The sequence below is a fragment of the Motacilla alba genome, chromosome 11, assembly GCF_015832195.1.
Source record: "Motacilla alba alba isolate MOTALB_02 chromosome 11, Motacilla_alba_V1.0_pri, whole genome shotgun sequence".
NCBI lineage: Eukaryota > Metazoa > Chordata > Aves > Passeriformes > Motacillidae > Motacilla > Motacilla alba.
The window spans coordinates 9,402,734-9,421,853 of record NC_052026.1 but is presented as its reverse complement, the minus strand read 5'-3'; the positions used below and the strand labels follow the sequence as shown (position 1 = coordinate 9,421,853).

Sequence of the window (19,120 nt, the reverse complement as noted above, 5' to 3'; positions counted from 1 at the left end):
CAAAATGGTTCCCTTCATTTGCCTAAATTCAGCTGCTTTGGGGAATTTTTTCAAGCTTGAAGGACTCTCTGGATTCATCACATTAGCAAACTGTAACCTGAGAAGAGGGTCTTTGGAACAGCAGGACTTCTTTGGCCCCCAATTGTTTTGCTAATCAAGATTATTGCCACTATTGAGATGTGGAAAGATAGCCTAGCTGACAAAATTTGTCAGCTTCCCATGAAATAGTTCTGTCAGTTTAGTCAGGGTGCCGGCTAATATTAACATATAAATGAAGTCTCTCCCCCTCACCCCTTAATAGATGCAGAGAAAATATAAACACACACACAAAAAACCCCTCTGTGCTTAAATCAAACAAGCTTCTTTTCTCAGCTCTAGCCCATGTCCCTGGAAATCCTGTGAGTAGTGGAGCTAAAGGGAGGGGGGAGGGAAGCAGAATTTGCACAAAACTACTTTTAAGCCATAAAGCAGCAAAGCCCCGCTCCCCGCTGATAGCAACAGGAGATTGATTACGCCTGCAAAAGTACAAATGGTTGCCTGAATGCAAGTGGCAGACCTCCAAAGCAGCGTGCTCCGTGCGCTGGTTTTGCATTTTACAGCGGCGGGCCCGGGCACAGGCGGCAGGAGCGGAGCGGGGCTCGGCAGCGCGGGCCCGGCCCGGGGTCAGGGCTGGCAGCGCCGTCCCCGCGCTCCCGGCGCTGCCTTCGGCCCCAAAGCCCAGCCCTCGGCACCTGTTTTCTGCCTTTCACTCTGTTTTCTCATAATCAGAATACATATTGTATTTTCCAGCTGACCTACGAGGTGATATAATCTAATGCTCTTTCACCCACTTACACGAATTTCGCGTTGCTTTGTCAAAGGCAAATGCCTTGCATCATTCTGGCGGCAACTCTTTCAAACCCCAGCTGTGGCCAGATTATAGAAAAGTAATTCAAACTTAACGCTCATTTTAATTGTAAATGGATCTACTGAAAGTTCTCTTAATCTTTTAGCCTGATTTAAATATAAATAAATTAATATCTCGTGATATTTGTAATCTGCAAATCAGCAATATTGGCCTTTTGGTACTAAATTAGCCCTTGAATGGCAACTGTGCAGCAGCTTTGTGTAGTTAGTGTAGGCATCGGAGATGACTCTTCTAGCAAGTTCAATAGGCTTTGCAAAGCATAGCTTTAAATAGAAGAAATCCTTCAATCATGATTTGTTCTTGCTTTATGAGAAACAATCAGATTATTCCTTTGTGCTGGGCTGTGACAATACTCTAAAGCATGAATGAAAACTGGAATATATGTTTCCCCAGTGGATTACACCAGTCTTCTTGATCATTGGCCTAACATGAAAAATAGATTTAATGTGTAAAATATCTGCCACCGAAGAGAATATTAAGAAAATTACTTGGAAGCAGTTTGAAGAACTTCAGAAGCAATGACTTAATGACAAAGCACAGCATTTGTTAAGAAGTTCAAGGCAGATCTTTCCTAAAGAGTTCCAGGCGAGTAGCTAAGCTCCCTGCTTCATGATTTCAGAAGATGTCATACAGAATTGATTTCAACTTCTCCAAAGTAAAATATTGTATAAAATATTGTATCAGTTGCCCGGAATGTGAAGCTAAAGAAGCATAATCTAAAGAGTTCCACTGGTACATCTTGTCCCGAGTTAATGCAGTATTTGTGATCCTACCTTTGATCTGAACCTTCTGAAAAAAATAACTGGGGGGCACAATATTAAGCTCTGTTGGCAATAAGAAAGTGTTCACAATAATAATTTTAAAAATAAGAAATCTTCTGGGTAAAGTCTGTTTAAAATTCTGATTTCAAAATCTTTGTGAATTTTCTGGATTTCATTTCCAGCTCAGTAAAATTTGCCTACATTGAATCCTGCTCTCTCCTGTGACCTGACTCCTCTGCTGGAGAGTGTGAGATGGGGGAAGGCTGAGGGATCTTGCTGCCCAACATGCTGTGTGTGGATGTTTTTATACACACTAAAGGAGCAGTCTTTCTCCCAGGGAGTTTACGGTCTGGAACAGCTTTTAATTATCTGTTACAGCAGCAGTTCATCCAAACTTAGATATTCTAAAGTTTAAGTTCATCCAGCTCTAGACCTCTTGCATTCTGGCTTCTGTTACAAGTATCAGGTCTAAAACTTCCTAGATACCTTTAAATAGTTAAAGAAGTAATATTGGCAGAAAGAAGCCAGTCTTCTGCTGAACAGCTGTCTTTCAGGCCAGTGCTATCCAGAACTCATGTGAAGTTTCCAGGAGTCAGCAAGACACACTTGGCCATATGCTTTGAAACCTCAATTTACTGTGCATGACTTTTCCTCATGTTTGTTTCTGATCACACTCCTTTATTCTACACCTGCACAACTTTTCAGGTGTATAGTTCCTCTGAGAAAAAGAAGTCTTGCCCAAAAGCCAGGGTGTGGAGCTTTCTCCACTGCAGCAATTGCCCAGCTTGTGAACTTGCCTTGGAAAGGGAGCGGGGTGCTGCTCATAATGGAGCCCTTCATACCTCGAGAGAGCAGCTACAGCTGCCTCACACTCCAGTGCACACAAACAAAACACCTGCTTCAACCAGAAAAACCAGTAAGCACTGACACTGGATATGTGGTGGATGGTGTTCAGACTTTCTCTTTTATCTCTTTGGAAATGTTATTACATATTTTTTTAACATTGTGGTCATTTTGAAAAATTGTGCAGTTTTGTTTATAGAATCAAATTGTTCTTCTCTTTCTGAAAGATGTTAAAAGCTACTGCTAATATTTTGCTTTTTGTCATTAGTAAAGACAAATCTCCTTAAGTTTGGTTTGGGTAAGTGTTCTGCAAGCCTGGCTACCCAGATTTTAGACTGACTTCAAACTGTATCACTTTAACTTGACTACAGGCAGCCTTTCATTCTTACCTATACTTTTTCAAGATATTGGACAGGTGCTGTATTCTGCTTAACTTGGTATTTTTCTATTGCATGTTGTTGATATGTGGGTAAATGTATATAAATTTTTTAAAGCAGTAACAGCATTTCATCGGTCATATCAGTGTAACATCAAGGATCTTTGTAAGGCAGATGACATTTTGACATTCTAATTTTAGCTATCCCTTTCAATGTATCTGGCTGCGAGACAGAAATGGCTCTTCAGGAATGGCAGAAAGATAACTCCACTGAAAATAAGTATAAAGCACTGATTAAAAGATGAGGAACTTATATCTCAAGATCACCGATAAAATTCTGTAACTCCTCACTTTATGTTTTGCTCAGATTCATCCTCCTTTCTGACAGATTTCCCTTGGTTTCAGCTGAAATGCCCATCAGTGCAGGGAAGCTCTCCATAATAGCTGTTGTCATATGGCAGCTGTTATCATTTGCACTTTGTTATACAAATTTATCACCTCCATCAGTTCATAATAAGCCTGACTGATACCATAAAACCCTATAATGCCAGCAACAATAATTGTCATTCTACTTGGATGTTGTAGAAGAGAGATTAGGGATTTAATGTTTACATTTTAAATGAAATAGTCTCTCACCATTATGGGTGGTCTCCTTCAGTTACAGTATAGTAACACTGCCCAACACTACTGCCTGAACTAAACATGAAAAAAAATACCCTCAGTGCTGTCAGCCTTTAAATGTTCTAAGTTGAATATGTTCATAGTTCATACATTAATCAAAATAAATTTCAACTTCCCTTTTTTATTTTTAGTTTTGCCCTAACTTTTATTGGACTGACTAACTCTATGCAATAAGCATAACTATTTTATTTAACCAGGGGAAATGAGTGGGAACAAGTTCTGACTGACAATGGCTCTCTGCTGGAACCCAGAGAAGCAAATGCAAGCAATGCAGTAAGGAAGATCAAACTTGTTACACTGCTGATATTCTAAGAGTTTGAACTCGGACTCCCTGCTGACCTCAATTTTACAATGATAATCATTTCCTAAAATGTCTTCATTTTGTAAATGAAGCTGTACCTCCCTCTGAAGAAGGGGTTTGCAAAGATTAAATCATTTACATTTCAAAGGCTTCATTTTTTTGCCAGTGTGAGAAATACTCAAGCAGGAAAATGAGTGCTCCTTTTAATTTTTGAAAGCTGGGAGAGCATTCATAGTGAAAATAATCACAGCCTATTACAGCAGCCTTGCTTGCCCATTCCCACTTCAAAAGGATGAGCCTATCTTTTCCCCGCCCAGCAGTGAATGACCACTTAAAGGAGTGATGGCTTATTAATACTATGACTCAGCCACTTCTCGATAAGGAGAACAATGAGGGGTCAAATCTTGAGCATCCCTTACAGGAATTAATGAGAACATGTTGCTGGTAATTTGGTCTTTTGGAGACTACATTTAAATTAAAAGGTTCTTATGTCAGGCTTAATGGTGAGACTGGTGTTGTCACTATTTGAAATCCAAAGACTGCATTTTTGTTCTTTCTACCTGTATAATTTCATTGACTTTATCAAAGTTGCCTTGGGGCTGGATACCATTTAAAGAACATAATCAGAGAAACTGGCAAAACAAAACCTTAAGGAATTTCTCCAGAAGTAACCCCCCAAAACTGAACATGTTTATTTGGGCCTAGTGCTGTTTTCAGTGTCAGGATATATAATTACAAAAGCAATTAAATGCACATATCTGAGATGTGTTTCGTTAACATTTCTGCATAAGTACTGGAACCAATTCATTGCCTGAGAATGTTTACTCCGAAACTGTGTGAAAAACAGGCAGTGTTTGTGCAAATGTGGGGGCCTTTTCTTTGGTTCCTCATCCTTCTTTCCATTAAACACTTAGCACTTGGGATGTCTGGTTTTATTCTTAACCTTTATTTTTATATTTTATTATCGATATTGAAACTTTTGTTAACGAAGTTTTTTGTTAACACATGAAACACAATGGTGGGATCAAAGCTGCTTAAAGGAGTTAAATTGCTTACATTGTTGTGCGTGTTATTAACCTCAGCAGAGAAATCCAACACACAGCTTTTCTATTATCTGTTTCTTGCAGTTATGAAAATACTGAATTTAGCATCTTTTCTGACCTGAAACTAATGCAAAGATGGATTCTAGGTGGGATTACAAATATAAACCAGCATTCGTTGTGCTAATTAGTGCATTGTGTGCAAACTAATGCACATTGCATTTTCAAGGAACTTTGAAAAGGTGGGAATCAACTATTTATAAACATTTCAGATGTAATTCTAAGGGAAAGTAACAATTCAGCTGTTTTCTCATTGTGCAATGGTATTTAAAATGTAGAAAATTTGACATAGTATTATAAAAATAGGGAAATCATAAACATGAGAATTTTTATGGTCTTGATATTTGTGGTCTTTTTTTCCTGATGTATCTAGAAGTCATATAATAATTTGCCTTTTTTATCTTTGTATCTATGGTAAAATGATCTTACTATATCTGATGGAGAATTACAAATCCTAAAAAAAATAAAACTGATACCATGCTACAAGAAAAACAAGTATGGTTGTTCTGAGATTAATTGAAAAACTTACGAAGTATTAATGGAAAAATATTCACCTACAATACCAATCCACAGATAAGATTATCTATTCCATGCAAAAAAATAGTTAGATTTGCACTGGAAAATAAAAGAACAGGTTCTCGTGCAACTATAAAAAATGTTGAATAAAGTCACAATGAATCTTTCTTATCAGGCATTAGTTCAACTCATGTGTGATTCTTGGGGAAATAAAATGTCATTTTGAGCAATAGCATCACCAGATTAGGAATTCAGAAGGTGGAAGGAGGCTAAGTCCTTATGGTAGTACCATGATAACAAATGACACAATGGGAAAGACAAGGGACAAGGGACTCCTTCCCTTGTCTTTAAAGATGCCTAAAAAAATATTTTATAAAATGTGTACTGCAAATGAGCTCTTTTTTTACCTTGTTCCCCCATTTTTCATTAAAACAGAGTTTCTGGGTGGCTGAGATTGTTTCTGTTTCACAAGGCTGAGAAGATCCCTTGATTTTGTGGCCAGCCTTTGCTGATGATATCAGTGGGATGTTCAAAATGCACTCGTTGGGCACTTACAGGGACTGTGTAACTCACTTCCCAGAGGACCTCTATGCCTTCCAGGCCCTTAAGGAATCAGAAGCCTTCCAGGTCCTTTATCATGATCCTTGCTGGGGCCCCAGTGGTACTGTTTGTCCTTTATTTGGCCAGTTAACCATTGATTACTCTGAGCCCAGCCATGATGCAGTAGCCTTGTACATATTGCTCTTGCCAGAGGCAATGAAACTCGTCCCATTTGGAAATATAGAATGTGACTACTCCTTAATCAGGAGAATATTTCATGGCTTGGAGTCTTAAACTGCCTCTCTTTGCTATTCAATAACTTTGAAAAAGAATGTGATCCAGAGCAATGAAGAAGAGTTGTAAAGAGAGGGGCTGACTGGAGAGCCCAGTTTAGTTGGTGCCAAGGAGAGGGGCTGCCAGCCCCCAGCACTGGGCACTGGGAAGCTGGAGCTGCCTGGAGCTGCTGCCAGCCAGAGCCTCCCTGGGGGTGGCTGGCTTGATGCAGGGGACTCTTGTTTTGTGACTAGTGACTGACTTATTGTTCCTGAGAAGAGTGGCAACAAGCCAAGTAAAAGCCCTTTTTGTCCTTTACTCCCAACAGGGGACTTGGTAATGGTTTGTCATGTGGCTGGGCATAATCCAGGCAAAGTCCCCATATGCAATTAAAATAGATTTTGCTACTGTATGTGTTTCTTAGGAAGTGGCACTCCAGGTTACGGGTACTGCTCATTCTTTTATTTAATGTTTTTGTCTGATTTCAATGCTCAATTTTCTTGGGGATTGTTTTTTGTCTTTTAATCAATACTCGTTTTTCAGTATCAGCACTCCTTTAAATAATTCCCGTAGTTTGTATGCTACATAAAAGAGATATTATTTATAAACAGTAATGTCTATGAGTAGCCATCTCTCCTTAATGTAAATTCCAATATATGTCATGATCAAAAATCTGCAAAGTATAGGTTTACCATTTAATAAAAGTATTAGTAGCACATACTTAAATCTCACAAATACATTATATCCCTTTCGAACTGTCCTCACAGTAGACTGTCATCATTGTTTTTTATGTCCTCACAGCCTTACTTAGACTTTTATTTGTAATTTTAAAGATTATTATTATTATTCACTTTTAACATACTTGAATGTAATAGACCTAATGGTACTGGAAGATCAATCTTGGTTGTGTTTCCTAGCTATTGTGCAGTTTTATGCCATTTTCCACAGTTTGAATACTGTGGACTGTAACTATCTTAGATGATCACGATAGAGACGTGGCAGGCAGAGTCTCACAATTCTTCATGTTGAGTAGTAGTTCTCCAGTAGATTATTTCTATGAAATTCAGTGGAACATTACGGGAAACAAGGGGCTGTGCAATGCACTTTAGCTACCTTTTCTCATGACAAATCTATGTTTTGTAAGGCAATATTAAGAATCATTTGAGAAAAAAAAAAGTCTTTTGATAAAAAATATGATCTCATTAAAACCAGAAAGGTTCATACAACACTCTTAAGTTATAAAAATAGAACTTTTTGAAGAAAAAACAAAGATAATTGCATCCAGATTATGGTGATTGGTCTAATGGAGCTGCTTCTGCACTAGAATATGAAATGTTGGGATTTCGCCCTCCTATGTGAAAGCACATTTTGAATTTCAACTTCAGTAAATATTTCTATAGTACCATAGAAATATTTCTGCAATAATTCTATGTATCTCTGTGTAATTGTAGAAATTCTACATTAAAATCTTAATAGGAGTAGTTTAGAAAATTGACACAGAAAGTGTCTAGGAGGGGGTTATTCACTGAGAATCTGCAAGGCAGGAGGATGCTGCCACATCTGTATGACTGATTAGGCCATATTAGATACTTGTTTTTTCATCAAAACCTTAAACCATTCCTTTTTCTCTTGTGCAGGTATAAGGGCAGAACTGATTGGATGTGTGACACAGTGGATAAGAGGAAAGTGGCACTCAATTCTGCCTTTTAAAGAGTATCCTAGTTGTAAGTATCCTCAATAGTTATTTATTTCTTGCAATTTTAATAGATGAAGTAGCCTTGCTGTGTAATACCATTGCTAAACACCTGATGCAAGGTAGTGCAAGAGGTATCACTGATTCTGTGGTGGGAACATTCTGGATCTTACCCAGATTGCTTAACAGAACACTTTCATTAATGAAACAGTGCTGGCCATTACAAAGTCAGCTGTATTTGTGTGTTAATTATTGTAGCTCTCAAATTCTTCATGTTTATTCAGGACTGGCTCTTTCCTAATGGTATTAGAAGTAGCACAGCTCCCAAAAGTATGTCTTAGCTTTTCTCTTATGAGTAACTCTGAAACACTCAAATACTTTCTGTTTATTTAGTTTTGTATCTTGGAGGTCCTGATTGCCCAGCTGAAATATTTAACAGGGAAACATCTGGGAGTGGTTTATTAATGAAATATGTATAGTCTAGAAGGTACTGCACTCTTGCCAGATTCAGTGGGAATCCCAGTCTGACCTGGGGCTCTCTAAAAGTTGCCCCATGAAGTGCTCTGAGAGCAAGGCCCAGCACAAAGTGGAACAATTTAGGCCCACTTGCCTATGTAAAATTCCTGCATAAATGGTTATATTTCTCTTGATGCAAAGAGAAATGCAACTTACTCTCAGTTGTCATCTGATAGTGAACCATCTTCTGGAACACACGCCAGTTTGATTGTGGGACATTTAGTCCAGGTGGAATTTCTCCAACTAGCTGGAGTTAAATTGTTGCCAGGGTTGTGTCCTGTATGTAAATAGAGGTCCTGCTGGAGACTTTATTCTCAAAAAATTATTTTTATTTTTAAACAAATGGTATTTCTGAGAAATTGTGTAAAATGTTTCAAGATAAAAGAATGTTAAATATAGCTAGAAATAAGAGAGCCATATGTTTTGAAACCATGCACTTAACCCTGGAACTCAACAAGATTTCACATTTTAAATAAAAAAAATTAACTTCCTGGAAAGATAAAGTTCATTCATCTTGAGGGTAGCCTAGAAAAAAATAGGGAAATGTGATCTATGAAGAAGCCCTTCACTAAGATAAGTATCTTTGACATTTGGGAAAAAGAAATAATATAATGTGTAAAAATAAGATGGGTCATATCCATTCCTAAAAAAACCCTGTTGTTATAGTTGTACTTCAAAGTAGGAGTAGAGTTATTTTCTGAGTGGTTTTTTTTGGCTAACAAGTACAATATCTTACAAAACCATTGCCAGAAACATAAAATCATTGTTCAATGGGAAAGAAATGTACCAATTTAGCACTCCTATTTGAAACATTATGCAGAACACAGGCTGTTCTAAGTTCAATGCAAGTGTTACGCAAATATACTATTAAAAGTTTGGTCTACTAGAAGAAATTTATCCGGTTGGTTCTAAATCATATTGATAAATGTCAACATTTGTGTTTAACACAATATACACATTTGTGCAACCATCATCTCTGTTCAATTGAATTGATTTTATTGCTTGCACAAACCAGGATGAGCTTTTGTCCTGGAAAATGTTTTCCAGTAACACAAGGGCAGATCAGGAAATGTGTAAAGTGGATCAGTGCCCAAAATACTAAGTTATACATCTATTCTTGGAAAAACATGAGGACATGTTGTCTTAAAAAGAAAGGCATAAATTACAGAACATTACGTTCATTTGCACTGGCATATTGAGCTACACCATCAATACAAATCCTCAGTGTGTCACACTGCACCATGAAGGGTGTATTTTGAAGGTAACTACCTAGATAAACACATGATGGGGGCAGTGAGTGCCAATGGAATAGAGCTGTCAGCTTCCCCAGGGATTTTGCTGATTTCCACAGAGGGCTCCATGAATAGTCTCTGTGGCAGCACAAGAAGGTGTTTAATCTTCACTGGAGTTTGCTTTCTTCCAAGAAGCATTCAAGTTCTTACACATTTTGCAATGCAATTGAAAATGTTCTCTGGGCTGAAATCTTACAGGTGTCATTGGCTGTGCCCAAATTTCCCAGCAGGTGCCCCTTGAGGCCCTGGTCCATGGCCCCACCACAGCTCTGCCCGCTCAAAGGCCTCGCTCGCCTTCTTCGAGGGCACTCCAGATGTGTGTGTAGCCTGCTTAGACCCTGAGAGATGCATTTGGAGTCCAGCCCTTCAGCTGTACCCAATAAAACCTGCTGAGTTTACATTCCTTCTGCAAGGATGCCCACAGCTGAGCTGTTGACACGCTGACAGTGCCTGCACACAAACCACTCTGAAGTCCTTTTAGAAATCAGGTTTAGCTTTACCCATTTGTACTGGTCCCCCATAAACCCCAGTAAAGTTGCTGCCACAGTGGAGAAACAGCATGTGGTGCCATTGGTGAGAGCCTCTGAGAAACAAGGAAAATTTAGGGTACGACAATCTTCAGTAAAACCTGACCACATGTTTAGTATCATAAATGCCTTTTGGAACAGTGTAATGTTCATTTTATACCTAAAGAGAATCAAACACACCTTTGCTTGTTTCATTAAGAGAAAAAGTAATATTTTTTCAATAGTGTCCAAAGCATTTGTTTCAAACTGGTGGAGAATCACTGACTAAATAAATGCAATGTGTTTATATGATGAATACTTTCTCTAGATGTTGCCCTACCTTCTGATGATTGAGTCTAACCCTCTTTAACTACTTTGACAAGATTATTGCCTGAAGTAACTTTTTAATTAGCATTCTTGTTTGTTTATGTCTAGAGATTGAGGGGGAAAATAGCTAAAAGCTTTGGAACAACTATTGAGTCTGCACTTGCTCTAAGCTGGAAGAAAATAATTTTTAGTATATGTTTAAAATTATATAACACGTTTCAGATGTTGGTTCAAATTACTGTTAAAATGACATTCAAATCTGGGAGTGTTTCTCGCTGGTTTTATCCTTTTAAAAATTTCCACTGTGCTTTTTTTCATCTTTAATTAAATTTCAATTCATTTTATAATAGTAATTAAAGTATTTACAGCAAGAAATTCTATCCATTTGCAAAACGGCAATAAATTGTAACATTTTCACAAACAAACAAACTTCTTAGAAGGCTTGCAAAGTCTTTATCCTGCATTTGCATTGAAGGGTAGATTATCAGCTGGTGTAAGTCACTGTCATTCATTGGAGTCAGAATAGTAATTTTGATTTACAACAGTTTAGAATTTGGCCAATAATGTAATTAATATAATCAAAACCATGTACAGACACCAGAATAAACAATACCAAACTGTAAGGCAAGTAACCTATCTTACAATGAAAATAAAATAAATGTCCCAGGCTTCTTAAATCACTGTTTCATTACATAGCTTTGCTTTCTATCATCTTTGATCTCCTTCATTTCATTAGAGCAAAACTTCTTGTTGGAGGCATGACTGTCTTCCTATGAAACTGATCTCACATTCAGCACTGATATCTAATGACTTGTTCCAGTTTCATCTTTAAATCTTTTTATACAGCACTTAAAAAAAAATAAACACAAATTATTACATCATCAGCAGAGGAACATATGGCCCATCCAAAAGTGAGTACACAATAAATATGTTTCTAATAAATACTTTGGTGCTGAGTAAATTTCAGAAGAGAGCAGACAATAAACCACCATTCTGCTATTAATGCCTTTTCTTAGCATGGTAGCAGTTATTACATTAGTTTAATCAGAGCCAAGCAGTTGAGGTGCAGTAGCACTGCTTATTACACCAGCCACTATCATCTCACTGTTACCTTGGGCTTTCCTCATCTGTTTTGTATTCACTGTATCACTCACATGCATGGCTTGCAAACTCTCTCATGTTGTATAAAAAATGGGTGCATTTACATGTCACAACAGGGACTTGATATTTAATTATGGCCTTCAAGTTTTTTCAAGAATAAATACTGATTACAATAGTTTCAGGGCAATGGGGGGAAAAATCAGTTAGCCTCAGGATAGAACATTCTATAAAAATTCTACCTTGTTCAGCTTGAATTGATTCACAGCTGCGTGGAGAAACACAACAGAGAAAGCTTAGAAGAGCATGGCTACTACATACCAATTTACCAATTGTTGTCTCCAAAGCAAATTCTACAATGTTATTTTCATGAAGTGATGCCAGTTTATTTGTAGTGTTTGTGAATTCTGAGTATCGGGACAAATTAGGACATTTTCATTGGGCTCCCTTAACAGTAATAAAAGAAATGGAAGACCTGCATTTTGACAAACTCTGTATTTAGGAACAGATTGTTAGACATGGAGTCTGGACAAATGAGGCTTCTGCAAGTGCACTGTCCCATTACAGCTTTCTAATTAAAGATCAGCTGCAGGAAACAGTAAATTCAAAGCAGTGACGACAATATTAAAACTTCCCAGGGAAAAAGGAGAGCATTGGAGATAAGGATGCAAATGTCCTAATAGAGAAATAGCGCTAAATGCTTATGGTGACTCTAAGGCATTGTGCAACTATTCACAGTGGGCTGTAGATGGGAATATGAAAAAGATGAGTGTTCTAACATCAAGGGGTATGAATGACAAACAGATGCTAAACAGACAAATGAGCTATGGCTGAAGGAGGCCAGTGCTGTTGTAGCTGAGGGAAGAGAGAGGAGAGGAAGAGGTGGATAAAAAAATATAGCCCCAGAGAAAGCTGAAAACCATGCTGAGAAGTAGTCTGGAGAAGATCACAGGAAACAGCTTATGGAATTAAAAACATTTGGGAAATTACAGCACTTAGGAGGAATTAAATATAAGAAAGTAATGGTCATCTATGAAAATAGAAACTTCAAAAAGGAAGGACTGCAGCACAGAACCTGGAGGAGAAGAGCTAGAAAATCAGTAGATATGATCTCAGCATGAATAAAGAGGGTCATGCTAAGGACCTCATGCAGCAGATCAGCGTCTAGGAAGACCTTTCATGAACAGTTAACAAGAGACTTTGGCAAGAGAGAGCGAGGAAATGTCTGAGAGACAGGAATATCTGACTGAAGTGATGGTCTTACATCAGTCCCGTCACGACTGGGAAGAATGTGTATCAGATATAAATAGCAGCTTAATTTATTTCAAGTGGATGTAACTTGTTTTTCACTGATACTTCTTATTGTTAATTTGTTAAAGATGCTGAGATTATATAGATAATTATAAGCATAATTTACAAAGTAATGTAAATTTACATTTATGGTTAAGTAAGAGAAATACTAAAGGAAGAAGCATACTAAAACTGTGCAAATGTATTTTTTATTTTCCTGATGAATTAGCCATATTGAAAGTATTATTTTCAGACTCAAACACCCATGTAAGCCAGTGGAAATATTTGTCCTGTGTTCAGATTTAAGAAATGGACCCAAGCATAGATAAGAAAATGAGTTCATGATGAGAACAGATGCTACAGAGACAAAAGATATCTTTAAAAATTGTATATGGCTTAATCCCATAGCCATTTTTGTGCATTAGGAGTCTAGCTTTTAAAAGTATTTGACAATTGTTCTGCTCAGCAGTGCAATGTGGCTGATGCAGAAGCTGCAGAACGAATGCTCACCTCCCTGCCTGTGGCAGTCAGGTGTCTTTGCCTGGATGCTTGCCAAACCATTCCTGTACCAAAAGTGACGTGAAGTTTCATGGGAAGCCAATTTTCAACCCGTTTCCTTTGTGCCAAAATATCTAAGGTGCTGACCATGGGAATTAAGCTCCAGAATCTCATTGAATCGGACCAGGATTAGGGACCTTGGTACCTTTGCATCCAATTTTAAGTGCTTATTTATTTGAACAAAACTTGCTTGTTACTTTGTTAAAAGTTTTATGAGTAAATCCCAAAGTTCCTTAGGCTAATGTAGAGTAACCTCAGTAGAAAACAATTTTTCCTTTCAAAATTATTCGAAAGGTAGCAAAAAGACATTAAAATTACTTTAGGAATGGTTCCAGCTCTCTCATATACTGGGCAAAAGAGGTGAAGCCACTGGAGACAAAGAGGAGTGACCAGCTGTGCTTGGAGAATGCAAGTTCATTCAAACCATGGGATGTAGGAGAAAGAAAGCTCAAATTGTGGGTTCGGTGAATAATGGTCCAAGTGTGCCCAAGAGCAGAACCTCAGATTCTGAGTGAAAACATTTTTTTGAGTATGTGTGTTTTCGAGCTTCTACATGCCTCTGAGGATGAGTAGCAAGAGAGAGCTTCTGACCTTTTGGTTTTGTACATTCTTGTGTGAGACTATGAATTGTCTTGCCACAACAGCTTGTTTTAAAGTTCCAAAATCACCAAATGCTTCTGTGATCATAGTGATGGCTGCATTTTTCAGTTATATTCTAGAATGGCTGTGCAAACTGACCATCCGTGTGATATACATGACTGAATTCAAGAAATGTAACAAACATCAGAGTAATGAGAAAATTGGGGGAAAAATAGAAAATCTCTTGAGCTATCTGATCCCCATAAATCTCCATTTTCGAGAGCAAAAGTGTAGCAAGTTTGTCAGGAAGACTCTTACAGTCATTGACTAGAAGTTGACCTAGATATACTGCTGCAACTGTAAACATGGTTTGGAAATGTGTATTAAATGCAGTTGATAGTGGAAATAGTAGCTCAGAACAGGAAAGAGAGAAGAAACCAGAGTCAAAGGTTGCTCTAAATTCCATATGGCAACAACAAGTGTGAGCAAGATAAGATTACCTCACCAACAGAAGTCTCAAGTGTTGAATTAGAGTTAGCCAAGTTAGAGCCCCAAAATAAGTTTTTCCTCATTCACTTTTGCAGAAATTTAGGAACTGCAGCTGCAGCTGGAGAACAAGAAGAAACGATATATTTCTTAGAAAATTTAAAGGTAGGATACATGCCTGTTAGGCAGTGTTTATATCCTCCTCCTTTGTTCTTCCCTGTCCCTTTCCCAAATTAGAAGGGTACCCTCAGTGTTCTGGCAGCAGGAGTATTCAAAAGAGAAGTATAACTGCTTTTCTTAGAAGTTCAGCCAAGTTAAGTGCAGCCAGAGCCCTCAGAAAGCAGCATCTACCTACCCTACAGAGGCTGAAGGTTGTTTTACTCCCAGAAGAGCACATTATTCCACCTTATGGTTCTTCAGGATTTTTCTAAAACCATTGCTACCAACAGCTTTGCTTCTGGGTAATAAAATCTCATTACAGTCCTTTGCCTTCATAATTCAGACATCTGAAATGAAAATAATTTCGTCTCTAGGAGTTCTACTGGTTGTGCTGAGCTTGTGGCTCTTTTCTCATCTTAAAGATGTCCTCAAGCCAGCAATACGTATCTAAAATTCCCTACATGTTCCAGTTTTGGGAGACCTAGAAGTCATCTTGACCTGGAGCTCTAGAACTGTGGACAATCTTATCTCTAGTTAACCTGCAAAACCATCAGATACTTCCAGGCAGATAATACAAGTCTCCATGGGCCAGCAAAGTGGCAAATGGTATAATATCCTAATTGCATCAGCATGATACAATTCCATTGTTTTCCTGGGTGGCCTTTTTAATTCTGAGTGCCTCAAGGTGCACACTAAATTTCTGTGCATCCTGCAGCTCAATTCTCTATTGATAATATTGAAAGTATAATTTTTACAAATTTTACAGGAAGGTGTAAAATTTCTTATTTTCTATAATTTTAAGTAGAAAATAGGTAAAGAATGAGGATTTCTAAGCCTTTTGAATGCATATTATTGTGGTAACTGCATCTAATTGTGCTATTTTTCTGTATGTATTTAATATTATTTAAATTCTCCATGGTGATGGGTTCTGTGCATGTGACACAGGAGTGTTTCTAAAAGTAGTTGTCATTGTGATCCATTAGAGTCTAGCTAATGCAATATCTATCCCATAAAGTCAGGGATTCATGAGACTACAAAATAATTATTAAGATAATAGTGTAAAAAATGGACAAAACCAAATTATGTAACATTAGCTTTGATAAATTTTTGTTACATAAAATTAGGTTTTGAAGTAGACATTTACTAGGTTGAGCATATAAGTATCTGCTCTGAAAAAGTATATTTTCTCATATTAAAAATACTTTTCTTAGAGCACTGGCTACAAGTGTCTTTTCTTATCTCTTATGGTTTCCAGTTCTATGTAAATTCATGGCTCAGAGGAATGGTGTAATTCCATATAATGAGTTGCACGATATACTGAGCCAGTTTTAATGTATCTTAGTTTGAGAGAGCATTTTATTACTTTTCCCAAATATTATTTTGTTGTTTCAACATTACCATAAAACCTCATTCAGATAACTCTAAATATCTTCTTTAAAGCTTACACAGGCACCAGAACTGAGGGGGTACGGACACAATGCAATCCTTAACTCACCCCTATTGTGCAGGAACAGAACAGGAGCCTCAAAGCTGCTGGGGGTCTTACATATCTCATATGTGCTGGAACAATGAAACAAATTATGAACAGGGCTTAAGGCTCAACTCTGAATTCTTGCCTTTGTGAGTTTGTGTCTCATGCATGGAGAGCAGTGATTTTGCAAGGTACTCTGAGATGTGGCCTGTCTGTCTGTGAATAGAACCAGTTGGATTATTTTCTGAGGTTTGACATTCAGACAGGGATCTCTCCTTCTTTGGTCTGGCACTTTTATTAAGTCTGCACATGGAGGCTTTATATATTAATTCATTCATTTCAATAATAACGTATTTATACTGATAAAAGCATAATTGCTAGTCTCACACACTGCAATGCTGTTCTGCTCGGCTTTAAAATGTGCTAGGGTAAAAAATGCAATTACTCTAATGCACAGAATCTAAACCCACCCACATTTAGGCTGTGCTGAAGAAATGTTTATAAGGTCAAAGATGCACATTCAGAGTTATTTCACAGAGAACATCTGAAGTGGTAGCTAGTTTTACAGACTTTTTCAAATGCGTTGAATTGGCCAGCCAAAGAACCCCTTGGCTGATATCATGACAAAAGATGTGTGAGTGTTCACGGCCCCAGAGGCCAGCAGTGAGGCAGAGCCAGGTTACACAGATGCCATTCAGTTGAATCTGCTTTTGGATAACCTCCATGCGTTTACTCCAAGAGGAAAATACGATTCAGTGTGACAAGCTAAGCCTTTTGCTGTTCAGAAAACAAATGCTGTATAAAGTTTAATTTCTTCAGCCACCTACTGATGATCTGAAAAATCTTTAACAAACCAAGTGTTCTCAGCTTGGCTGTTGCCTTGGCTGCATGATCTTTCATTGTACAGCTGTGGGGAAGTGCAGCAACCAAAGTTTAGATTACTGTTTTGGCAGGTCATGAAACAGAAGTAGTTTTTCTTTGCCCTCCTACATTAGATTTTGATTTGGTGACATTATCAGGTTTATAAAGATGATCTGCATCTGCCAATACAGAGAAGTGAACAAAGGAGGAAGATGTCATTACAAAAAAAGGTCAATAATTATGGGCCAAATCCTGCTTTGACTGAAGTGACAGAAATGGCATGGCTTTCAACAAAATTAATAGTTGCAAATTACTGACAGTAAAACCTTGTAAAACTTTATTTCTACTCATTAGATTGTTCACAGTTCATATATGTATGATGCAAAACAAACTTGGAAAATCCTTAGTATATTTTATATTTTATAGGAATGGCACTTTTTCAGACTACTGTGAGGAAAACATGGTATATGTAAAAGATCAGCTGCTGGCATCCAATTAGGTGTGTAGGTCATACAGGAATGCCACATCTTGGCATAAGCATCAGCAACTGGACGCTGTTCTTCCAAAACTCAGTGTTATGTCTTCTATTCACAGTCCTGTGACTCTGAAATGCAAGTTTCTCAGAAGGTAAAAAATCAGAGTGGATAACTTGATGCCTCCTCTTTCTGAAGTAGAAAGATTGAACATAAAGAGTTTTTTTGATCCTTGAAATTTAGTAAGTGTGAATCTTAAAGGCACCATAGCAGCTTTCCTAAGAAGTAGGAGCAGACACCTGTGAGGGCTTAGGGAGCTCTCCTTCACTGTCTTCTTTCAATGTGCTTTATTCACATGGGTGGAACCCACTCAGCAACTTTCAGAAAGCAAGGTTTGTACATTGGGATGCTATTAACTGGACAATTGGATTATTTTCCATTTTTAGAATAGCTACTGCATTTCAGAAAAGCAGAAGGAAGCTCTTGTAGTTTTGTTTTGGTTACAGCTACATGACAACATTTTCTCAACTTCTTAATAGAGCTCAGTTTCTTACAAAAGGAAAAATCACTGGCCTGTTCACAAAAAAAAATGTCTTTGGTCTCAAGGCTTATGTATTCACTAGGGAGGTTGGACTGTGCTCCAGCAAACAGAATTAATCAGCAAGTCATTGCCTTCCAGAAGTAATGTGTAACACCTTGTTTTGTTCCTTGGTTCAAAAGGCACTGTCACTGTTGTACACCAGTGTGGTTTTTTTTAAAGGCTATAATTCATATGCAAACTAAGCAGGGATTCATGATTTCATAATAAAATGTTGAAACGCTTTGATCATGAGCTGGAAGGAGGTGTGAAACAGTGCTTCAGAAACAGACAGATATTTGTGTAATCAGCCTTTATGTATTGCCAGTTCAGAATAATAACATATAAAAAGCCCCAACTTACCTCATCTGCCTGGTACAGCCAAGGCATAAATAAAAGAGAACAATGGAATTACTATTACTCACTCACTGAGCCCAGCTACATCACTGTATTCTTTATAATTGCTGGCAAGAAGATTAATGTTTTGTTAAATATCAGAGTAAGGTCACAAGGGGGCTTGCAGGACTGTCTAAACATCTAGGTTTTAAACTCCTTCCTTCCTTCCTTCTTTCCTTCCTTCCTTTTTCCTTTTTTCTAATTTTTTTATTTTAATTTTGCAGCGATGAACTTTCACCATTTCCTTTAATTATTGTGACTGTTATGTTTCTGCATTTGAAAACTTTTGACAACACAAAAAATAAACAAGGACAACAATTGCTGTATGGCTGATAAATTTTAATCACCATATTGATGGTAAGGGGTTTAGTGTGTTAGAAATAGTCCTATTTCATTTTGCCTCTGATGTCTCTGTTTTTTCATGTCTGTTAGTTCTGTATCTAAATCAGGATTTTTTTCTCATTATATTTATGCTAGTTATCCCAAACTGCAATCTATTTGCTCTTTCTAAATGTCTGTTAACTAATAGCTTGTGAATAC

General features: G+C 37.6%; 1 long non-coding RNA gene across 1 annotated transcript in view; it reads left to right on the top strand.

Moving 5' to 3' along the window:
• LOC119705777 overlaps window positions 1-18,908 on the top strand; it is a 135,651-nt gene extending 116,743 nt beyond the window's left edge. Inside the window, exon 3 of the long non-coding RNA XR_005258309.1 lies at window positions 18,805-18,908. This is a non-coding gene — a long non-coding RNA (uncharacterized LOC119705777). The remainder of the gene's footprint in view (window positions 1-18,804) is intronic.
• The last annotated feature ends 212 nt before the right edge of the window (window positions 18,909-19,120 follow it).